General features: G+C 37.2%; 1 long non-coding RNA gene across 1 annotated transcript in view; it reads left to right on the plus strand.

The window, feature by feature from the left end:
- The first annotated feature begins 594 nt into the window (after nt 1-594).
- LOC308552154 overlaps nt 595-26185 on the plus strand; it is a 41373-nt gene continuing 15782 nt past the window's right edge. Inside the window, exons 1-2 of the long non-coding RNA XR_013998109.1 lie at nt 595-653; nt 20902-21057. This is a non-coding gene — a long non-coding RNA (uncharacterized lncRNA). The remainder of the gene's footprint in view (nt 654-20901; nt 21058-26185) is intronic.

Below are 26185 nucleotides of genomic sequence, written 5' to 3' on the forward strand. Positions count from 1 at the left end.
CATAGAGTTCAATGGAAGAAAAATACTAACAATAAAACAGTGAACAATGAGGAAGTAAGGCTTCTGTGTACTAGTTTCAATTAAACTGCTCAAAATAAATAAATACCCTGTGCTTTGTTGAATCTGTGGGTGCTGGTCTTCTTTGCCTAGAGAGAATGAGAACAGAATAGGTAATAGAAAGAAAAACAGATATACTGATTCAAACATAGCTTAAAAATTAGAAAGATGGCCTGAAGAGTAACAAGGGAAATAAGAGCCAGTGACAGAGCAATACTGTGTACCTTCAATAAAACCAAGTTAAATAAAAGAAAAAATATATATTTTTTAATTTTTTTAAAGGAAAAAAAATCTCCTAACAGGTTAGGGTTAAATATGAAACTAGTGACTAAAGTGGAGATAAACATGCAAAGGAAATGGTTAACAATATTTTGTAAGTATAACAATGACAGTATTGATGTAGGAAAAGTCTGTCTTTCAATATTTTGGCAATAGCCTGATAAAGAACCAACAGGAGTTTTCACACAGTACCTTAAAAGCCTGTCTTATCCTTGGGGTTTCTGCAGCCAATGAAAGTTTTTCATGATGATGTAATGCTCCTGAGTTGTGTTTCAGCACCGAGTATGTGGTCACCGGATATCATGCCTGAGATATAGGTAAGTTTCTGGATCAAATCTTTCTTTCCAGCCTGCTCCTCTGCTTAAACTAATTTCAGCAGGGATCATTTGTTTCTCGTCTATTTTACTATCTCTGAACAATTTTTTTTTAATGTGGGCTAGGGTTATTATAGAATTGTAAAGACAGCTGGTAAACAAAATGATGAAATCTTAGAGTCAATTTTCCTCTATTATTAGTGTAAAGGCTTTTACTCCTCAGCAATTTATCATCACCTCAGAGGGAAAGAGCAGCAGCAGAGGTTATGTTTTATTTGTTAAGGGAACTCTAGTCATTTAACAAACAAGTTTTACTGGAAAGATATTTTCAGGGAGATGGAAAGATTTATTTTTTTTAAGAATTCACACTGAATTTAACTTATTAAGTGAGTCCCCTGGAACTGTAAGCAGGAAATAAAGTTTCAATGTTTATTATAATTAGAGAATATATAGGTCTTGCTCTCACAGAGTTTAAACCCTAAAAAATGATGGGGGGGGAGGGAGGAGAGAGAGACAGAGAGAGAGAGAGAGAGAGGAGTGAGCACTAATTATTTTTTAATTTTTAGTTAAGTTAAAAACAATTTTAAAAGAAAAATAAAATTAAAGATTTAGTGACCTTTAGTAGCCTAAGAGTTTTATGAAGTTAACTATAAATAAATAGGCTAGTTCCAATACAAGGATGTGCAGATGCTTCTATATATAAGCACATTTTTAAATTTGGAGTACTTTTAAAATTTGAACTAGGTAACCAGCACAGCCAATAGATTTTTAGCTTTTTATTTTCTTTCCATTATACCCTCTGCAGATGTGGAAAATGTTAAGGAATTCTTATGGATATCAGTCCCACTGTATGTATTCAAGCAGTGTAAATTATAGAAAACAATTATTCAGATAATTCAGAATTTAATAAAGGAAAAATCAAGAGTGCTACTGGGGAAGAGAGTGAGTCAGGGTGGGGGGGCTTCAGAGAGGGGAGGAGATTAATGATGCATAACAAGAGACACTGCTTGATTTATCCAGATATTAGTCATTTTTCACATTAATTCTGCTACTATAGACAAATTCTGAGAAGAAAACCTAAAACAAGAGTGTGGAAAAAAATTACCTTTGGCAATGAGTAACAGGAGAAAATGTTAAGTGTTGTAGAGTTTCTAACAGGAAAAATGTTTTTCTTGTTTTGTGAAACTTGGTGTCTGGTGGATACCGATGCATGCTCTCTTTTACTAAAGACTTCTTAGCTTTCGAGCCTGAAAGCTGCTCTGCTTCACCCTCAGCTGAGATACCTCGTACACATCACTTTCCACCCCACTTTCCTTCACTTTACACCCCAAGGAGCTCTGTCATCTCTCTACCAGACTCCTTTACCCTTACAGGAAATTACCCTCCTCTCTTTTGTTCCTCAGTTAACTAATTTTTTTCTCAAATTAATAACTAAAATCCAAAATATTTGGTATTATAAAGTAACCTGTATATAAATTTCAAAAAAATTGATGAGTCAGTAAACATTTCCAAGAAAGGCAAACAGTATGAATAAGGTGGAGAGCAGTGAGAATGACAGGAAACAACAACCTGGTTTCTCATATAAAATGTATTTGGCTTTAGGGCCTTGGTCTCCATTGAAAGTCTGGACCTTTATCACAGATTTTTGGTGCAGTATGCTGTATGTAGCTCATTAGGCTTGGGTTCCCTACCCTCACAACACCTGGAAGCAGCAAGGGCATCCATGCGGAGTAAAGTACAACTCATTAGTCCATCAAGCCGGCCTTTGGAGAGGCCTAGAAGGAATTTGCCTGAGGTTCTGCTTGATCTAGGAAACCTCTTTGATTCTCACTCTAAGATTCAGCTATGCAGAAAAATTGGGGAATTTTTAAACCTTTGTTTCATAAGGGGGATATTGCTTAAGGAAAGACCTTAAGGCATGGTCTGAGCAATAGTGGGAATCAATAATATGACCTTGTGATTCATCTTGAGGACAGAGCAGGCTGTGGAAAAGACAATCCACAGTAGATTTTTTTTGTACTCATAGATCAGAAACGTACAGTCCAATTGCAGCGTTCCTGATATAAGAAGGTTATATCTGGCCAACAGACAGCCCAGAGGATTTGTAAATTCACAAAAGCTGGTAACCCAGAAAATAAGTTTCACTTATTTTGTTTGAGAATAAGTGAAAAATTTGTTTGAGTACTCCACTGTATATAACAAAATGGTTGTCATTCAATTTTAAGAATTATCTTAGGGGGATGGGTGGAGGTGGAAGAGGGCATAGAGGAGATAAATGGTGATGGGAAAAATAAAATTTTAAAAAAAGAACTCTCTTAAAATATCTTACTTTTTATTTCAGCCAAAAACCATTTTTTCATTATTACTATTTCATGAATAGAAATGGTCTAGGGTCATTTAGTTTTTTTATCCTACCTATTTATCAGATGGAGAGTGAGGCACCTTAGCGCCACTGTTAGAAGAAAAGAATGACAGTTGGCAAGGAAAATAGAAGTTTGCTATACCTCCCCAAACTGAATATTGGGAGGTGGTTCACTCCCTAAATCATAGAAAATTTGGATGGGGGAGTATATGTGACGAGGAAGGAAAGGACTTTAATAGCTATGCTCAATTACAATTTCACAGGGAAGGTCCACCGAGCACCTGCCATGTGTCAAACATAAGATGAAATGCAGAGTACACAAAGAAGGAGAAAGTACATTTCCTTCATTAAAGAACTTTTGGTTTCCCTTGAATGGTTAAATGTTGAAGAATAAATATTCTGTGTATTCATCAAACACAGAAAAGCACAAGTGTATAATAAAAGGAGGGTGGCCAGACATCCCAGTTTGCCAAAGATGGTCCCACTTGATGCCTCTTGTCCTGGTGTAATTATCAGTAGCACTCCTGTTCACTTTTAAAAGTTGACTTGTCACTTATAAATGAGGAACCATTAAAAGATGTAAAATATGAATTAAAGGAAGAGGACTTTAACCTGGGCAAGAAATTATGAGGCCCTGGCCCAAGGCAGTGGTCATGGTCATAGACAGGAGCAAAAAACATCCAATTTCATTTTTTTAAGAAACAGCACATCCACTTCCTTTGGAAGAATTTCTCCTGTCTCTTTGAGAGATGTCTCTGTGTGTCAGTAAATTAAGGGCCTTTTGCTTTCTCCAAGCCAAGGAGTGAGCATATGACCAATGGGCCAATGGGACACTCTCTCCTGGAACTTTGCCCCTTGAGCAGAATGATGAGATGAGAGAAGAGGGAGGGAAGCTTGGTGATCATTCAGTCTAGCTGCAGTCCACTGACAATCCAGACAAGCAGTTTCTTCTATAGAGACCCCCATAACGGCATGGCCCCTGTTGTCTCTGAGTCCATTCTTCAGCCTTCCTTTCATTCTGTGAGTTTCCTCATAGCCTTCCAATAAATATTCTTTTCGTTTAAAGTAGCCAGAGTTTGGTTGTTGCTATTCACAACCAATAAACCCACAGTGAAACCACTGTTGCTAATAATCTGTATTTCTATATGGAGGGGAAGAATGAAGGAAAAGTGAGGCGACACAATTGCTAGCTAGCACGTTTCTTTTTTACTCTGTATCTTTATTATTTTTGTAAGTGAATTGCATGCTATAATCTCCCCTTATCACTTTAACATAGTTTGTAAAATTGCTGTATCTACTTCATTGTTTCAATCATCATGTACCAATATATATACAGAAATGGGGTTTGCCTTGAAAAAGCTAACTAACTGTTGGTATTCAATTTGAAGGTTCTTGCTTCTGCTGCTAAGAGTTCAATTGACCAGGATGTCTGTTTCCTTACCTCTTGTGGTGGTTCCAGTATGATATAGGGGATGCAAAAAGAAAAGGCTAAGATTCAATTTAAAACAAACAAAACAAAACAATAATGAAATTCACAAACAGCCCTTTTCTTGGGGAGGTTGTCATTGAAAGAAATGCCTGTGGGTGACCAGAAGTTTTTATTCTGGCACTGTTCTCCTTTAAACCATCCGAGGCATGGAGTGATGCCTTTGCAGCTATTACACGGCTAGAGGGTGCTGAGCAGGGATCTAACACGGCAGCACACACTGTCTTCAGGTAGGGGGAACAGATGAAAATTGGGGAGAGCAAGACTACACACTGCGATTGGCTGGATTTTGATGCAGCACACACTCTGTCGTCCTGAAATATGGAATGCAGGAAGTCTGCACAGATGCACCCTGCTGCAGTTCTTGATAGGCAGGAACAAATTTAAACTGGGTTTTGTAAAAACAAATGACATCATTCCTGCATATTCTGAAAAGCTGCAGCCCCAGTGGAATATTTTCCCATTTTCCCCTTTGCTCTTTATGTATCTGACTGCAGGGCTTCAGGTTTTTATGCTGCACATTTAACTGGCTAAATTTTTCAGGGAATAACCTTTCATAACTTGCCTCTAAAAATAATAAAATCCAAAAAGAAAATATAGAAGCATGTAAAAGTTCATTCAAACTCATGCTTAATCTCCATGTGGCTGTTATCTAGAGACATGACAGCACATGGGAAGAATTCTAGTGATTTGAAGGAAACAATAACAAAATGCTGTATTGGGGACTGTCATCATGGAAATTATGGCACTGATTTATTTTGGGTGGCCTTCACTGTACAGTGCACAGTGTGTGTGATGGGAGAAAAGGATTTCCATTTAGGGATTTTTCTGGGTTTGCATCGTTAGCTGTGAAAGTAATCAGGGACCTGTTGTAGATAAGATAGTCAGCTAAGAACTATATTAAAATACTGTTTTAGATGTACTCTTTCTCATTGTAGACTTCTACAAAAAAAATAAATGATACGTAAGTCCAAAAGTTTTTAAAAACACAGCAAAATTATTTGACTTTCAAAATGTTGTTTAAGAAGCTATACCCCTAGAAATGTAATAGCAAATCTTCTTCAACATACCAAATTGTAATGGAGGTTTTCTCATACAAAAAAACCCTGGTTTTATAGTTATTTAAAACTATAGTTAATAATACTATATTGTATATTTGAAAGTTGCTAAGATCTTAAAAGTTTTCATCACAAGAACAACAAAAAAAGTTCAAGAACATAACCATAACTATGTGTGGTGTGTGTTAACTAGATTTATGGTGGTGACCATTTCACAATATCAAAACATGTTATACACTTGAAATTAATAAAATGTTACTTGTCAATTATATCTCAATTTAAAGAAAAATAAATAACAAAAAAATGGTTTAATCACAGTCCTTAGCCAAAGGACATCCCACAACGTTTCCTACTTGTCAATGTCAGTGCTATAGGAACAACTGAATAGATAAGAACAGTGAGAGCCCACCAACACTTAAAGCCTACCTTGTTTTCTCAGTACCACCCGCAAAACCCAGACCTAACTATTCACCTTCTTGAAACCAGTTTTCAAAGCTAATTCTGAAAACCACTTATCTTTATTGAGTGGACTATTAAAATATCTTCAGTTTTCTTCAATATTATTATCACGTGACAAACAAAAAATGAATCTCAAACTATAAGGGTGAATCTTATGTTAAAAGCCATTTAAAATGACTTGAAGTGAGGTGTGGGCATAGCACCATATTCCCCTCAAACTTTCAGTGATTGACTTAGGAATCAGAGGCAAGATGATGTTTGCCTTTCTCTCTGAAATGAAACCAGCCCAAGGAGACTCTAAAAGAGAGATGAAGAAACAAGTCCATATGTCCATTCTTGCCCTTCCCCTTGAATATTAATTTATATATTTGTTCTTTTTTTCTTGGTTCTCCATAGTTCCCTCGACCTTTAAACCTTAGAGGTCGCCTTTGAGAACCCCATTCTTCCTCACAATGTTATAAATTAAATGATGACTACTGTATAGACACACAAAAGAGTTGTATGCTAGCAATAAAGAATAATCTCTAAAATAAATAGAGATGCATTTACTAGTCAGGAAGTGAATGATTATTTGATTAAATAAACATTTCTTTATTATCAAAGATTATATGTTTTATTTTCATTGCCCTCCACTTCAAAATTTCCCTCTCATCCTAAAAAATAAAATAAAATAAAAATGCATAATTTTATTAATTCAGCTATCTCAATTTTTTTCATTTTAGCTCTTCTTATGGAACTAAATGTGATTTCCTTTTTCTATCATCTTTTTTTAAAATTTTTATTAGGGATGATTTTTACATGTAGACAGTTTGCTTCCTAGGCTGGGAAAGAGAGAAATGAGGACTTCTAGCATTTCTCTATTCTTTCTTTAGCCTCCCCTGAAACATTGGAGCTAAGGAAACAGAACTAGAAGTTGGGGTTGTAGTGGTTTCTTGAGCTCTCCCTTGGCCCAAAGTCACTTGAGCGTGAAAATGTTTTAAAAATTTTTTTAAATGAAGTAGAAATTAGGAACATTATTTGACAATTTCTAAGTTCTACTCCCTCTGCTTTGAATTCTCTCCCTGGCATGCACATGCTGAAAGTTTTACACCAAAACTGTCTAGGAGATTTTCTTTCAAAATATGTCTTACTAGCTCTTAACACCGAGAATTTATTTAAAAACTTGGGGATATATTTGTAGATTAAGGAATCTAAATTCAATTTGCTCTTGCTGATAACTGCTGTGTAACCTAAGACAAGTTGATGTTATTTAGAAGATATAATTGAAATTCTACCATTAATTAAATTTGCCCAAAATTTGGTAGAAAAGAACCCCATAGTACTAACACAACTGTGTATATCCACTCCAATTCATGAGGCAAAGAAGTAAAAAGATATTGTGAAAGGCATATATAGGGTGCAAGAAGAGAAAATCCCAGCAAAGCATGGATTGGATCACATTACTTAGAACTTTCAAATGGCTTCCCATCTCTTTCAGAGAAAGCCCAATGCTTTTGCAAAGGCCTGGATTTCCTTCTACACCCTGATCTTCCTTCCCGTCTAAACTCAACTTCTCCCGGGTCCTTCTCATTCACTCAGTTCCAGCCACACTGAACTTCTTGCTGCTTATTGGACAGTCCAAACATCTGTCAGCCTCAGGAACTTTGCATAAACTAATTCCTGTGCCTAGAACAGTGTTCCTTCAGATGGCCACATGCTAGCTCCTGCATTTGTTTCAGATCTCTGCTGCAAATGCTTTCTTTTCAGTAAGACTTTCCTTCACCACATTATGTGAATAGAAGCCTCCACTATCAATCAACAGTACTTGCTATTTCCAGTATCCTTGATCCCCTGTAACCCTCTTTATTTTTTCTACAGCACAGATAAACATCTGACATTCTATATATTTGTTGATTTGTTTGTTGTCTGTCTTCCCCCACTGGAAGGAAATCTCCATTAGGGCACTGACCTGGCTTTGTTCCCCAGTGTTTACAAAAATGCCCAGAACAAAGTGGAGACTCAGCAAATATTTGCTGAAGAAATGAATGAAGAATGAATAAATTTCCAATTTTTAAATCCTAAGATAATTTTATATTTCTAAGACCTCTTTATTTTTTTGTCTTCACAGAAAAATCATACTTATCTTTGTTCCTGAATCTTAACTCAGTGGAGTTGTAATTAAACATAAAATAAACAGAGAGGCGGGGTTTTTTTGTTTTGTTTTGTTTTCAGATTTAAAATTATACATTGATGTTAGTGACATTTTTCCAAATATAATCCTCTTTTGTTCCTTCATTATTATACATACTGTCTTCTCTCTTCTTTCCTTACTTAAATAGTAGTGCTCACTGGGCTGTCCAGTAAATTCTCACACAATAATTTTCTTGATTGGTTTCAATTTGCTCTTCATTTGTCTCCAGCACGGGAAGTTCTCCTCCATCGTTTCTTCATTGTTAATGTTTTCCTCCTTTCCTTTGATGTCTCTGAAGCCCTTGACACTTTAATTTTCTAATTTCTGTCTGCCATGGTCCTATCCTTACTACATATTGCCTGTTCTTTCCCTGCCGGGAGCTCTGCTTTTTCTTTGGACAAATGCAGTAGAATGAAAATTGTCATGGAACTGAATTCTCGTGAAGCTGTGCAAACAAACTCATCCCTGATTTTGATGAGTCATGTAGAAGATTAGCTTCAAAAGAAGAGAACTTGTTCTTTTCCTTAATTGTAGTAAGTTGAAAAACATAAATATGTTAAATACAGAGCTAAAGGTTAACCTACTTTCTTGTGTCTACACTTCTTATGCTTTATCGTACTCAGACATAAAACTCTTTATAGAGCTCTAAACTTTTAAAGAATTTAGGACATTGTACTTTTTCATCTTCTGTAACTTCACAAACTACCACGTGCTGATAAAATTCTTTTTTCCTAAAATCAGACCCTGACTCCCACATGGGTCCTAGCTGTATATAAACATTGCTGCCCACCAGAACTTTCTGCAATGATGGGAGTGTTCTACACCTACCCTGTTCAATACAGTAACCACTAGCTACATGTAGCTATTGAACATTTGAAAAGTGACTAGTGCAGCTGAGAAACTGAGTTTTTAATTTGAGAAGAGCATCTTTAATGAAGATAAATTTTCCCTACTAGTCATGGAAAGAGCGAATAACACACAGCCAATGTTACGATCTACATCTATATCCACCTACAAACCCCACATCCTTTTCTTGGTAACATATTTATTACTCCCCATGTTTTTCATGTAAATTTCTTAGAAAACTAAAACTGCAAAACTTCTCTGACAATCAAGTCTCAGGTCCCGGTAATGAGAGAATACATGTTTATCAGTAATATAATGAATCCAGGATTCTCATTTTAGAATCTTGTACACTGACTGTGCTACTGCAAAGGTTGACTATACTTAATCTCATTCCTCCTGACCACACCATACGGGTTGTCACAGGCCATGATTTCCAGATGGTAAGATTCAGAATGGAAAAGAAAGTGATAGCGAGATCTTGATAACCAGATATCTGAAATATTACAAATGTTTAAATAAAATTTAAATTCTCCTATTTTGACAATGCATTATTACCTTTGACATTTTGACATTAGTTGAACATTAACAGTGTTTTTAGTACTACTGTGGAGAAAATATAAAATGTCAAGTTCATCCAAATGAATTCACTAACTTAAAATATATTTCTGAAACTGTATAAGATACATTTAATTCTTAAATTTTCAATATTTATAATTACAGAACTCTATATCATGGGACATATCAAAATTTTATGTTTATTTGCTGCTTTGTGTTTTATGTGGGACTCTTTTTTCATTATTCTCTAGACCAAGTCTGCACAGAGTTGATTCACTGGTGCCACACCAGTGAGTAGAACATTAGCTCATAGCCACACAAAATATGTTGAAAGCCTGGTGGGGGGAAAACACTTGCCCACAGCTCTAAGTGCCTGTTCTGCATATTAGTATTTTTTTAAATAATCCCTGAACAAAACAAATCAAAAAGACAATTATACTATCCCAAGAGTTACAATATACATTGACATATTGAAGATTCTGAGAAGTTTGGTAGCAAAAAAAAACACCCTGTTCACTTTTTTTAAACTCAGTGTTTCTCTGTGAATTTGGCCTTAGAACATTTTATTTTCTCACCTGACATCTCTTATGTTCCAGGGAATACCCGTCGAGAAATGCTGTGTCAACATTAAAGCATTCCTAGGTATAAATTTCTTGTTCCAAAATATTCTGGCATATTCTAGATCTAGATACCTTCAAAAGATTCAGAAACCTGACAGATTCTACAGATTCTAGATTTGAGGTTTCCAAGAGGTCATTAAGACCAATAAATGAATGAATGAATGAATGAATGAATGAATGAATGAATGAATGAACGAGTGAATCCATGAACATAACTTCCACTGTATATTCCTAGAGTCCCCACTGAAAACTTTTCTCACAGTTTGTAGTTGCTTTGCCAAGAGGCTTCAAACATATTTGGGATCACAATTGCTCATCAAGCTACCAATTTGTCATTAATTGCAGATGCAATTAGCTGTATGATTATTCCCTAAAAGGCTCTTGTAGACAAGATTTCCCCTACTGAAAATATCTGGAGGGTCTGCTGCAACTAACAGTTCTCAGAAACAGATAACACACAGAAGTTTTCAAGATTTGCCTTAGATTTAGTGTGATCTCTCTGAGACGACAGAAATGAACTCTCCTAGGTGATTCAGTTATACCTGTGAAAAAACTGCTTATGAAACTACTGTGTCAAGAAAAGGAAAAGTATCTTTGAAAGTCAAAAAGGCATCATTAAAATAGTTTTCCCTCAGGAGCAAGACTGCTAAATGGATTCTTCAAAACAAATAATAAGTGAAAAGAAAAAGATTTACAGGGTATCCAGATTTTAGAATTTTATAGTTCTATGTTTTATCTACCAAATAACTACTATGTCCAGACCACTTACATATGTGATTTTCTCAGAGAATACCTTTATATGCTCCTCAAATTCTTTTCTAGTAAAGATCTCTATCCATGCTTTTAACCTATATTTGAGTTGAAATCAGCTTATGGCAGAAGGTTGCATGAGATAGTACTATATAAAAGATAAACTTTGGAGGCAGATATATGTTCAAATCCCTACTTTAACAATTATAAATTGTTTAACCATGAAAAGCTATTTAACTTTTCTGAATGTCAATTTCTCTATCTGTAAAATGGGTATTATACACCTACAATAATAGTCAAGGGAATTCAATTAGATAGTGTATGCAAAGCACTTAAAACAGGCCCTAAAAATAGTAAAATATACTAAAAAATGAGTATTACTACTCTAAGCTATTATTTTTGTCTAAGAAAACTTTAAGAATTACTTTTCTCTATATAGAGTTTTTAGAATACAATATTGAAGTACCCATTTCTTTAAAGTACATACCATATTAATTACATTCCTTAATTAAACAAATGTTCAAGTCCCTAAAAATTGGAAAATAAGAGAAAGTCCTGGCCACTGAAAGGTTACATTTGAGTCGGGCAACAGCCACAGTGCAAATCATAACAGCACATCACAGCAAGTGTATTATGAGAGATCTGTGATCACAGTGGTGTGCAAAGACAAGAAGGGAGTGGCAAAATCTGCCCTGGTAAGCAGGCTTGGACTTCCTAGGGAAGAAAGAAGGGGATCTGGGTGGAAGACAATGGGAAGAATCTTTCAGCAGATAGATGTTCAGTAGGGCTAGAGAACGCATACGTGTGGCTTGGAGGAAGGACAAGAAGAAAGAGGTTCCAGAGTGTCCATATACGAGGTTGGAGAAGTCAAAATTGATTAGACTGGAAAGAAAAAGGGAAAAAAAGTACTTAAGTTACTGAACATTTACTATGGCTGGCATCAGACCAGGTGCTTTACCTATGCTTTTGCATCTAAATCTTGTAACAACACGATCAGATAAGTAGTATTATCTCTGTTGTGCAGATGAGGAAAGTGTGTCTCTCAGAAGTTAAGCCAGTTACCCAAAGTTATATAAAACGAAGTTGAAGAGACTTGGATTCTAGCCCAGGTTCGTCAGATGACAGAGCCCATGCCAACCTCTATTTTAAGCAAGGAGAGCCAGCAAGGGTCTTTAAAGAAGTGACCTCATCAAAAAATTTTTTTGAAAAGGAAGTATAGTGACAGAATGTAAGCTGCTGGATTGGAGGGTGATAATGCTGGGGATTGGGAGATAAATTAGAGGTTATTACAGCTTTTCAGGAGAAAGATGAGGAAGGCCTTGGTGAGCCAGGTCCTGTGAAAATGGAGAGGAGAGAAACATTTCTTAGGGAGGCTCAAAGAATCTTGGTTACCAATTGGATGTGAACATACCTCAGAATAAAATCTCTGAACCCAGATATGATAAAAGGTGTGTCAGGAAGAATGGTGAAAAACTCTTATGTTAATTTGGAAGAGAAAACCAAACATGTGGCATTATGTCATCTAAAGTGTGGCTCAAGACCAACCACACATCACTTCACCTAAAGGTTTGTCAGAAATGCCAAATTTCATACCCCACTCAGGACATTCTGAAACAATCTGCATTTTAACAAGATCTCCAGATTTGAAATTTAAAAAGCACTAATCTAGGAGAACTAATATTGAGGGCAATAGAGGAGGAAAGTGTCAGAGAGGCAATTTTCTTTAAATATAGGCTCTAAACCCTGAATTTCAACCATGAATCTATAATCTTTCAAAAGTATTCTGGTTAGCAATGATTTTATTTCATATTACTTTCATTATGTTAATGAGTTTCTAGAAAAAGTAGCAGCCACAGGTGCTGACATTGCCAAGATGTAAAAGGCAGATGCTCCTTCAAATTCAGTACTTTATAGAAGACTGCCAAATCCAAGCTGTAACAGAATGATTAGGTGGCATTTGATCTGTTCACTTGGAATGTCAGCAGGGATAATGCTTACATAAGCTCTATGCTGTCTCATATTGTCCTTCAGTTACTGGGAAAATAGAAATCCAAAAGAGAGTTTATTTTGTCATCATGATTGATTAGAGCAGGACAGAGCAGAAAGATCTTAAAATTTTTCTGACCCTTCAATTAGTTCATTCAACACATATGTATTAGGGTGTGTGTAAATGTATATAATGTTGAGAATGTCTTAAAGCCTTCCTAAATTTACTATTCTGCTTTCTAACTGTTATTGTTTCAAAGTCCCTAGGTTTCACCCAACAATTCTTGAGAGTCAGAGCCAATACAATAGATTTGGGAGAATCTGGAGGGAAAACAAAAATGACAGATTTTAGAAAGGGTATACTAGCTAAAAATCTTTACCCAGGATTTGTCCTAGAATATCTTCTGAACCACTGGCACAGTGATTTATACTAGATTCTTCCAACTTAATCTACTCATGAGCATTGACATCCTTTGTGTAAAGATTTGATCCTTCAGATGTGATGGGAAAATTAAAATATTACATCTTGGCTCAAAAAGAAAAGTTTGTATACATCTTAAACATTGGTGTGAGACAGGGAAGTTCATATCCCCTCTCTGGTGAATGTACTCACATCCCTGTGATGACACTGTTAGGGTTCCCATTGCTGTCTTCATCATCATCATTGTTCGTTAACAAAGATTTTTTGAGAACTGCTATGTTCAGACACTGTTTTAGGCTCCCAGGCACAGAGGTGAACAAAGCCACCACTGCTCACATGGCCCTGACATTCAAGTGAGCAAAACAGATAAAAAACAAATAAAAAGCACAACCATAACGTTAGGTCTAGTCCTGGTAGGTGACAATGAAAAATGATTATGGTATAATGGGAAAGAGAACAATAGGGATGCTATTTTAGACAGGGTGTTAAGTCAGATTTCTCTGGAGAGTTGATATTTGAGCTGAGACCTGAAGAAAGTAGAGGTTAGATTTGGGAGGAGACGTGTTCTAGACAAGAGGAACCACAAAGGCTAAACCACATTGGGCATGTTTGGGAAGTGGCAGGAGATAAACACGGCTGGAGCAGAACGAGAATGAAAGAAAATGGTCAGCCTAGTGCCACATCGTTGAGGTCCTTAAAGGACTTTGACAGTAATAATAAAATAAAAACAAAAAACAAATGAAAAATTTCCATTTACTGAGACAAGCACTATACTCGCAGTCGATTTCGAGGATTAGACTGATTAATGTATATATGCTTCTTACAGTATCATCATTATCCCATAAGAAAACTGAGGCGTGAAGGGATTAATCAACATGATCAAGGTTTCACAGCTACTAAGTATTAGAGTTAGAGCTGGGATTTGAACCCTAGTCTGTCTGACACCAGAGGCCATTGTGCTTTCCATGATGTTGTCACTGTAGACAGATCTCTGAAATCAAAACTTACGTGCAATTTATTGATGGAAATTCTGTGAATTTCAAGTACAATAAATATGGCTATAGGTATTTCTAACTATACAGAAGGGTAAAATTATATTCTCTAGTTATTAGCACAATTAAACTTTTTTTTCATCATGTTTTTCATACTCTTAACACAGTAAGAGCTCATTGAATGTACAAATCCACAATAATTTTGTATTAGCATTTACTTAAGGTATAAAATAATCAAATGTTTATAACATATAATTAACCCCTCCTCAGACTCAGTAGATTTTCATTTAAAAACACTTGATATTAGCTACTGAATTTGAGATATGGATGTTCAAAATATTTGGTACTTTCTACTGCTTCCTAGTTTACATCATCTTTGCTAATTTGTGCACCTGTTTTCTAAATTTATTTCACAGTACATACATCCACTCAAGGAGGCCTGTTCCGATTGTACTCATCCTTTCCTCTCTCATTCTCCCTCACAAGAACCTTCTCTAGTCTCTCTCTGCCCATTAAAATCTGGCTGTTCCTTTCATGCCCTGCCCTTCTCACTGGAGCATTTAATATACTGCCCTTCCTGTGTAATAGATTAACCTTCAATATATACATTCTGCTTCACCAACTAACCATGGACAGCTTGACTTTGTCTTCTAAGTCTCTGAGGACCTGACTTTGCCCACTAGCTGTCACAGATTGCAAGACTTTAAATAGATTTTGAGACTTTTTGATCAACATTTATTTCTGTGCTCCCAAGGAAATTTGTATATCCTGCTGATCACAATATTTCTTTAAATCCTTCAGTTAGTTGAATTATTCCTAACTCAGGCACAACTGACCTATCTCCTTCACTACACAGTAATACAGTTTTCAAACCTGTTTGCAAGCATTTCCTTGGAAAAGCCCTGGAATCTGAGTAAACTGAAACATACATGTTATGACACTAAAAGCTAACTGAGTTAAAATAATAAAATCCACTTAGAAAAAAATAAAGCAGGTAGATCTCTCTTCTTCCAATGCCCTTTATCCTACAAACTGACACATTATAGAGCTAGTTCTTTTTAAGAATGCTCTGCTCCATGGGGTAAGATGTTGTAGAACAAATGGGATCGTTTTGTTTTCCATTAAGCCAGTAGCGACAATATCACCTTAAACATAACCTTTCCATAGACACTTCAGTAAAGTTCTGTTCAACAAAACAAAATTTTTAACAAAAATCAGACATTTCTTAATTCTGCTTTTACACTGCAAACGGACCTGGTATCAGAGGCCATGTTAAGCAGGTATAAATTATAAAAGGTTTTTATTTGTTTTCAAGATGAAAGTGTCTAAAATACTCTATGTTTTCCAATAGTTTGTTGAAGTGCAGAAGCTGAAAAAATTCTGGGCTTGTAAGAAAACTGCAGTGTCTAAAACTCTCCAGAAGCCACTCAGAATGGCAGGGCTTTTAACCAATAAAATGTGAGATTCACAGAACACATTGTCACGACTCAGCAAATAATAAGGAGCAGGTATAAGTATGACATCATTGAAAAACATTCTCATTGGCGGTGCTTCTGGGTACTGTTCTATTTGTGGAAGCAGCAGCGTTATTCAAATTAACCTTTTCACACTGAGGGGAGGAGGGAGGTGGTGAGTAATACTCTGCAGTCTTTTCCCTGAAGGTGATGTGCTCTCAAATTCGCTTTACATTGCCTTTGAGCAGGCAAAATAAAAATAAATTCAGCTGTGGCAGTGTTTCACTGGAATAATAGCTGCTTGAATTAGATCAGGTCAGTGAAAAGGAATGGATTAGAAACTGTTGCAGAGTTAAACAAATTTCTGAATTTTCTCTTTGCTTTTATTCCTTCCCTCCTTATTATTTCTCAATGTGTTATTCCTGGACTCAACTGCCGCACAGACTAAACTTGGTATCCCTCCAATCAGCCATTCGAGGGAGAGATTTCTTTGAATACTAATAGTGCTAGCCTGTGCTATCTGGGGGTCCAGCAGACAGGTCAGATTAACGCATGGTTTTCTGGCATTTTAGAAATACTCAGGAGTATGAAGCTGGTGAGATAATTTAATCACATGTGCTGTGGTCTGTGAGGAACTGTCACTCTTTATCCTGTTCCTGTTATATAATTTAGAGCCTCCAGCTACATCAAGCATACACGGGAGAGCCCACTCTGCTTTTTACCTCTTAGTACTTTGCTTTAACTTAGGAGAGCTCCAATGTAGCGACAGTCCATACATCTATTCCCTTCTAGATTGTCTTCTAGTGTTTTGCACAACTTTGCTAAGTAAAATGCTTTGGGTCTTTGGCCTTATTTTATTTTATGTCTTAAACAAACTTGTTTCACTCTCTCTTGTCATCTACAAAGATCACGCAGGATTTAAATCATGAAAAATTTTGAATCCTGCTTTAGAGTAAATTTGCTTTAGTCATTTCTGTTTCCAATATTTATATTTTCTTCCCTTCCCTTTCACTTCTTCCTTCCTACCTCAGTACCCTTCTACTTGTCAGAGACAATTTAAAAAGTGTGAGTGACAAAAGTCTATGAAAAGTTGACCAAAACCTATTATCTCTGCCACAATATGGACTGTCTTAGCTTGTTTGGGCTCCTATAACAAAATATCACAGACTGGGTAGTTTATAAATAAAATAAACTTATTTCTCTCAGTTCTGGAGGTTGGAAGCCTGAGTTAACTGTGAGGCCCTCTCCAGGTATAGATTTCTCCTTTTATCTTCAGGTGGTGGAAAGGGCTAAGGAGCTCTTGGGGGATGAGGAGGGTCTTTTATAAGAACACAAATTCATCAGGGCTCTACCCTCATGATTGAAGCACCTCTCAAATACCATCATTATTGGGAGGTTAGAATTTCAACATATAAATTTGGGACATGGGGGAGAGAAAATATTCAGACCATATCACTGTGTTGGGCAAAAATGGCTGTATTTCAGGTTAGAAACAAGTCACTACATGCAAAGAACTAACTCTCTTTGCTCCAAACTCAACACTCCTTGCTGCACTGTTACATGTCCTTAAAGAAGTGTGAACCTATGAGATCTTAGTGCTTCACCTGCTACTCCACTAAGACTATTTATAATCTTGTCATCAGACATTATCAAACATTAATGAGAATGTTTCCAGAATGACACTCCATGTTACAATCCCATTTGGTCTCTCTGTACTAGTTTTGCCTCTCTAACTTACAATTCCTTTAAGTGTATCTCAGTGTTGTAGCTGTTATTGGGTTCCAAACAAAACTATATAGATTCAAAAAATAGTAGTTTGTATAAAGAAGGTCACAGCACTCTGTTTTCATCACTGCTGAATAAATAATTCAAGGGACAGGGGAATGCAGAGAAGCCCTGGGAAGTTTGTTGGCCAGTGGGGAGCAGGTGTGTGCTAGGGCAGGGGAGTATGAGGCTCTGTAAGTCACTGCCACTCTCAGGACCTGGCTCTGCATGAGCCCTGCCCGGTTTCTGCCAGAAATCACAGTGAACTGTTTAGCTTTTTTATGGGTAGCTGCTGAAATCCCATGAAGCAGGAGTCTGGAACAGTTTTTAGCATAACCCTCTATGCTGCTGAAATCTGCCCGTCTTCCACTTTTTGACTTCTTGCACCTTCCCTGCCTAATGCCAGCCCTTTTCTTTGAAATGAAACTGTTTCATGGCCTACCTTGGCACACCACTCCGTTGAGAGCAGCTCAGAGGTTGCCGACTTGACCTGGCGCACCAGGCTTTCTCAGCTCGTTATGCCTGAATGCCGCATTGTTCCCGTGCTGAATGAAGTTTTAGAAAATGACTTTCAGATGTTAGATTCCCATTCTGATGCTGTTTTTGTTTTACCCCCTTGCTGTTTATAATCTCATAAAACTCATTATCTTTGACTCTGGACAAAACTGAAGTGACTAACAAAATAGCATCCTAGATGAGATGGACTGATATCAATTTGAAATGCTTCGGGTTAAGACCACTACCAAATAATTTAATTATTACCTGGAAACACTGTGTTTACCTTTTAGTTTGTTTGCTTCCTTTGCTGTAACTCTCACATCCATTGGGCTGTTTTAGGCAGTGACCACAAATTACTGTGACCTTCTTTATCTGAACTCTGATCAGAAAGCCGCCCAATTCTCCCCAGGTTTTTTTTTCCTCCCCCTACCCTCTACAAACCAGAAAAGTAGCTGCTGAAAGCAGAACAGTTGCCATGGCAACCTCTTGGCAGCTTCCTCAGCGAGTAACAGTGTTGATTTCCCGAGGAGGCTGGGTGGGAGGGGGTGGGGCTCTGAGGAGGTAAAGGAAGGTTACTGTGCACTTAGTTAATATGCAAAACCACTTACACAGTGCTGGATGCGCAGCGAATAAGTGCAAACAAAGCCATGCTTGATCAGCTAACATGGACTTTACACACTAGTTGATCTGTCCAAGGATGCAGATGTTGGCTCAAAAAGAAATTTTGCAATTGGGCAGTAAAGGGCACAAGAGGTAATACTGCAAGAGAGGTTAAACACTATTTTTGTGATGGTTGGTGAATATGGAAGAAATAAACGGAAACTGAGGTGTAATTGTTTGGCTCCTCTTTGCTTTGTTCAAAAAAAAAACCAAAAAACAGCAATCTAAATCACAGGGATGGTGTTTTCTCTGAAATCTAACATACTGAAGTTCAAGTTTGCATCAATTAAACTCTATGTAAGATAAACCAATATGTTCGGATATAAGCAAGTATAGCATAATTTGGTCTGTGCTTGAACAAAACATACAGCTCAAGTAGAATCTTTCACCTCTGAGTTTTCAGACAAAGAAGCAGCATATCGTAACTTAGGGCTGGGAGTGGGGGCGAATACTGTGGAACCTCTCCTCTCTGTCTCTCGGTCTCTGTTCTCTCTCTCTCTCTCTCTCTCTCTCCTCTCTCTCCCTCTAACTTTGATAGATCCTATTTGTTTCCTGGGGATTGGGAAGGTTGGAAATAAGGCCCGAGGGAGTCCTGGGGAGACTCTAATGCTGTGTCGTTCTAGCAGAAGTCACCTGCAGGAGAGGAGCAGACTGGCTGCAAGCTGAGGAGGCAGGCAGCCAGCTTTTTACCTCAGGGCCTGTAGCTTTGCATGTTAAAGAAGACGTAGGCAACGGAAAGCCTGCAGTGTGAGCTGAGGTCTCCCCAGCAGGTGTCACTAGGGATTTAAAGCTCACCAGACCTTTGGGACAAGTCCTAGGAAACAGTCAAGTAATGATTAATGAAGCTTATTTTAAAATATTTTTGAGAAGTTATATGTGAAATAATCCCAAGGAGATCTCCTTCCAAGGGAAGTTAAAATGACAGCTACAGCTTGGTTTAAATGATTTCTGGGCCGTTTTCTCTAAGGCTCTATCTCCATTTCTGAGTCCCCTGTTCCAAAAATGAGACATGGACATAAAACTCATGAAAGGTACACTGAATCCAACACCATGGGGAAAATACACACGCAAAACCAAAGTAAGTGAAGAAAATGATTATTATAGTAGAGGTTCTCACTTACAAAATGAGCCCCCAGGTCCTAATACCATAGATGTTGATTTTGTAAGTAATCTCAGGGTTAAGATCAGAATTGACTGTAAAAATGCAACTGTCCCAGATGTCTTAGTATAGTGTGGTCAGCTTGTATTTTATCCACCGTTAATATTTTTTAACAAAGCCATATGAAGACTATTTCTACTTTTAAAAAGAACAAACAGAACTGCTTTGAAGTTATCATCTAATTGAAGCACCTAGGAATATGATCTTTTTTTCCCCCTCAGAATTAAGAGCAGGCAAATGTTGTCTCCCTTGCATACTTTTTTGCTGCTTCCCTTTTTGCCTTGTCTGCTTGGAAGCTCAATACTAAATTTCATCATGAATTTCATTAGCTTCCCTCGCTTACATATTCTTATGTAATTTCTCCCCCATGCATCTTACTTTATTTAAATAATGGCTTCCTACCTTGTTTCACATCATTTTATAGTTTTAATAATTCTGTACTTTTTACTGCATGTATTACCTCCCATCCATTTTTGTGTGAAGGAAGGACGAAAAGAAAGGAAAAAAGAAAAAGAGAGAGAAAGAAAAGGAAGAAGTAACACAGCCTTGTTATCAATATTCAACATCTTATGATGAATTCATTACTCCCTTTTTATCTTCAGCTATACTTTGAAAGGTAGGATGAGGGAGCTAGAGTAGAGGTCCCAGATAGGCCAAGCTTATACTTGCATGAGAGGCCACCTTGTGCCTAAGAAGACAACCTGAGAACTTTGGGCACCTTCAATGGTGTAGGAGAGGAGAAGCTGGAAACAAGTGTGAGTGCAAGAAACAAGTACACCTGCTTCAGGGCTTGACTGAGAATTACCTGGGAATGTTTATAGTTCTTTTAGAGCACTTTACAAAGGTGCAGTTTTACTTGCAAGCTAAATGAAATTTTGGTCACATAGATATAACTCTTCCCATCTCACACATGAGAGAAACTGAGGCTCAGATACGCTGTTATGTTATCACACAACATGTGTAACAAACCCAGGATGAGAAACCAGCCCCCTGCTCACATTTTTGCTACAGGTGATAACTCCAGCTTGGGAAGAATGAAAGAAAACCACAGGGCAGGCAGGGACCTCATGCAAATAATCCTGTGTGTGCTGTGCTTTCTCCTGGGGATGCCCTATCACACACCACCACCAAGGAAACTCACCCACAAATGAAAACGCCAGTGTGCAGGTATGTAATTATGGCAGAATTTCATTAAGATCTTAGTCATTATATTTATTTCTGTTTTATGGGGGAAAGAATAAATGTCTTTAGTAGTGTAGATGTCTAAAGGCCCATTTTCTAACCACAGTTCTAACCATTTCTCTAATCACTTAACTGATGCTGTTTTAATGAGAGCTATTGTTATTATGCATTATTAATAAAGGACCACCATTACTATTAATATCACTTAGGAAAGATTCTATAAAGAGGTTTGAGACTACAGATGCAATTAACAAGAAGGCAAATTCTCCATGGTGTGGAAAATATCAGGTAAGGCTGGCTACACATATTTGATCTTATAAAAGTGTGATAAAGGATTGTAAGTGGATTTCACATGCCCACAAGGAAAAAACAAAACAAAACACGTGAAGATTTATGTATACAATAACTCAACCTCCTCTATAGAGAGGGAAAATTGATGAGCTGAGAGGAACTTTCATACACCTCTGATCTCATGAACATGACAATGTTCGTGCTTACCTGAAAGGTCATATTCATAATGGGTGAAAACAAACATATTTACACTTCAAATAGGATACAGGATGTTGGATAAGCGGGAATGTTGTCATAATTCTATGACATATTGTAAATATACTATGAGGCTCAAAATTCTCATGGGCTTCACAGTATATGTGAGAGCTGGGCACACAGGAGTGGGGCAAAGACACCTTTCACATCTTCTCCCTTTGACAATATTCCCATGGAAAGGGTCTGCCCTGGCCTCCAAAGCTGCCACTGCGGACCACGCTTAGAGCCATAAGATCACACTGTCTCCTTGTTAAGGAGGGATAATTTAGAAGCAACTTGAGCACAACCAGAAGGAGCAGAGCCTTGGACTTGGGCACTCCTATAAATGGAAAAGGAAGACTGACTGTGGTCCCATTACCTTCATCTTGAGGATGAAGCTCTGCATTCTATCAAAGGGATCCCCTTAGCTGAGTGGAGTCCTGTGTTCTCCAGAAATGATCATGGTGCTTTACCTTTGTTCTCTGCCAAGGGGGCTATGCCACAGGTTACATCTCCAAATGTAAGGTTGCATTTGGAATAACAACACTCTCACATGCCCTTCTAATACTTTTGTTTCTGAGCCTGTTTTAAGGATGTGCCAACCCCCAATTTTTTACCTGGCATTTACTCTCACTGTGGTACTAAAGGGCATAGGTCAGCTGGATGACCTGAAGGCATACAGGATGAGTGTATCCACGACAAGATCTTAGTGTACCTGGAAATCTTTAAGGGCTCTAAGAAAATTACAGGGCTTTTATATATACTTATAGATTATTTTTTTTGACAAAGGCCTTCGTCGTATTGAAACAGCGATCACCATTTTTTTCTTGACATACATAGGCTTTAGTTCTTTTAAAGTCTATAATTAAATCTCACATTGACCAGGTACATATCATTACCCTCATTTTAACAGACATAGAAACAGAGGCACAGGATTTGAGAAAGTCATGGAGTAAAAAACAGAAGGGTGAAACATAAAATCCAAATCCCCCGGACATCCAGTCTAATGCTTGATCTACCATTAACATATGCTCTCTTATTAATTAATAAAAACTCAACACACCTATGAACGACTGTCTGCGTGGAAACATAGTGTGAATCTTTAGTTTGCATCTTATCTGGATGAATTTACTTTTCTGATTTATTAATGCAAAATTCTTGGGTTATTCCATTGAACTTATTTACATGTTGACTTGTTTTGCTCTTTTCCAAATTATGATACAGCTATTAAGAGTAATACATGTTTATAGAAGTTTTGGATTATATCAATGTCTTCCTAGTAGTTGTATTAATCAAAGGAAAGCACCTTGTTTACATTAAAATATTTATGAAGTAACCACTGAAAATCTATGAACTTTAAAATAATATAGTCTTACATTTTGGAAAACATTTTCTACCTGGCGTAGGTGATTTACACAGAAAGAATTTGTCTATGCAGGCTGTCGTCTACATTGCCTCCGCTATATCTAATTAGGTAGGTTGGGAACTAGTATGCATATAGTTAGTTTTTAAAGTAGAGGAACTTTGTGAATTTTAAGTCTTTATTTGGCCACTTTTTAACTAATATTCCTGCTAAATCATTATAATATGTTATTAGCAATCAAGACATATTTGTGTTTTACTGTAGGAAAATCTATGAACTTATTGAAAATATGAGTTAAAGATAATAGACTACTAGATGATAACATTATAAAATACTACATAAATCATATAGTCAAAACATACCAAGGAGAGAAACAGACCCAGAGAAGTTAAATGCCTTGCCCTAAGTTGCACAGCATTCAAGAACAGAACTGAAACCATAATGAAGGTATCCAACCTCTAGGATCACCTTTATATTATTTATTATCTTTTCTACTCAGTTTTGATTCTTTGTTTCATTTCTATTCTTTGATTTTCTTTTTCTCCTGCCCCATAAGTTATTATTCCTGTTTTCTTTTCTATATATGCTGTTGTACAGTTACCCAAAGATTTGAGTTTTCATCACACTGCCTCTCAGGAGAGGTACTTCTTCACACTGAGGCCAGGCTGGTGTGCAAAGATCTTAACATCCTCACCCTGTAGCTGTTCGGAACCTCAACGTGCTTCCCTCTCTCAGTCCCCATCCTTGCAGGGGGATCCACAGAAAATGCTGGCAATAATGTGAGGTAATAATATGGACGGAATACAAAGACCTGATGGCCCAAATTCAAAAACCGTATATGTAGCAAATAAGAGCACTGGATTTAGAAGCCTTGCCACCAAGGCAGCATCTTAATCACATACTACCTGCTAAGTGTGCAGAATCTTAACGATGAATTTTCTACTAAGCTTTGAGCTCTGAAGATGAATATTAAATTAGGATTTGGGAAGGAGAGTGTGCTCCTTCATAGAAAAGCACTTTTAACATTTAATTATGAAGCTGCCTCACGAAGGAGCTTGAGCTTGTTGCCATTAGAAACTGAGTCATATTTGCCAGGGCTCTGGTTAAATTGTAGGTTCCATCCCTACCTTCTGCCATCCTCCTCCAGGAATTGACTGACCTTGCTAAGGTTGACTGGGCTGAACTTTGAGATGGTCCTGGGTGTTCCGTGGCTGAACTGTGCTCCTGAAGGTGTGTGCAGGGAAAGGACCGTTGTTTATGAAGGCAGAAGACCTCGCTGGCAAGAATTTCCAAGGAAATCTCCTCAGTTGCGGAAGATAGCAATGTTTAGAAGGAACAATTTTACATCTGCCTGAGGAAAATGTCAACAAACTTGCCATTAATTTCACACTGTTGTGAGAAATATTGAATTATTGCGCAGGGAAAGTATTTTCCGTACCCACCAAGAAGATTGCAACAATCTTCCAAAATGGAAAATGTCTTGCAACCAAGCACATAGATCAAAAATTGATTTATGTGAGCCATTGAGTTTGTACAAATCTTGACACTATTCATTTTATTGCCATATTCCGTTACCTTGGCAGAAGAAAATGTGCCTCTGCTTCTAAACTTAGATTCTAGCTAATTTTGTAAATACATATATAGTTTTTATATAGTTTAAGGCAATGTAATGTATTTTATAGCAACATATATAACCTAGTACTTACTTTATTTCTATTTATCTAAGGCAAAGACTAATTTTCGTTGACTAATAGTTATATTCATATACAATTTTTAAATGCCTTTCATCCCCATCTGTCATGCCAAAATACTTTAATATTCCCTATTTCTTACTTCATATTGTCTCAAGGTTTTGAAGGGAAAAAGGGGCCAGAATAACTTTTCACATTTCCCTCTGATAACCGTCACTGCAAAACTACTTCTACAGCCCAGCATGGAGGGCAAATAGCATTTTCAGCGAGTGACATTTCTACCAGGACAACTCATGAAGTGTGGTGAGAAACTAACTGCGTGGGGGCTTCTTGAAGTGGTACCGTTTCAAAAAAATAGAGAAGAAAGTTTTAAAAATTATTCTTAAAAAGAAAGTAAAAAGATTTAAAGTGGGCAGAAAAAAAAATACAGCAAAGTACGAAAATATTAGAATGTGGACAAAGAAGTCGAGAAGAAGTATAATTAGTAACGGATGACAGATTTTACCTCACTGTCAATTAGTCATAGGAGAGAGCACCAGACATACGAAAAGTACAGTAGTTCCCCTTATCCAAGGCTTTCCTTTCTCCAGTTTCAGTTACCTGTGGTCAATCGTCCGAAAATGTTACATGGAAAATTCCAGAAGTAAAAAATTCGTAAGCTTTAAACTGTTCGCTGTCCTTCTGAGTAGCGGATAAAATCTCGCGATGTTTGCTTAGGCTCCGTGGGCCTGGCACGTGACTTATTTCTTCCCGGCGTCTGGACGCTGTACACGCCCTCCGGTTAGTCACTTAGCCGCCTTGGTTATGAGATTGACTGTTGGGGTATCGCAGTGTTTGTGTTCAAGTAACCCTTATTTTACTTAAGAAAGCCGTTTTCGCCTCACTTCGTCTCCTCGTGTAGACAGCTTATCATCTCACATCATAAGAAGGTGAGTGCAACAAGATATTTTGCGAGAGACCACATTCACATAAGTTTTACTGCAGTATATTATTAGGATTGTCCTATTTTATTATTAGTTATTGTTGTTAACCTCTTACTGTGCCTAATTAAGAAATTAAACTTTATCATAGCTATGTATGTATAGGAAAAGACATAGTATATACTGAGATCAGTACTATCCGATATTTCAGGCAAACATTGGTGGTCTTGGATCACATACCCTGCGGTTAAAGGGGGAACCACAGTAGTGACAATCTGATTATCACTTCAAAGAAAGTAATATGCACTTGAATTTATTTTCACCTGTTTTCTCAGTTTTCATGGTAAGGTATTTGACCAGAATATGTGAATGTCGTTTTTTCTGTTTTCAAAAGTCTTTTAGGGAAAAGAGTAGAGAAGAGTGTTCACAGAACAGCTTTTCCTATGATTTTCACAGACTGGCTGCAAATCAAAGGCTCTTTCACTGTTAGGTCTGACCCTATCCACTAAAGGCACTTTCTGCTATCAACTTGCAGAAAACTAGAGAATGGCCAGAGATTGTGTTTTGGACTCCAGATCCACTTCTACACTGTGTCTCTTTCCTTAGCCCTTCCT

This window comes from Miniopterus schreibersii (genome assembly GCF_964146895.1).
Source record: "Miniopterus schreibersii genome assembly, chromosome: 2".
In the NCBI taxonomy this organism is placed as follows: Eukaryota; Metazoa; Chordata; class Mammalia; order Chiroptera; family Miniopteridae; genus Miniopterus; species Miniopterus schreibersii.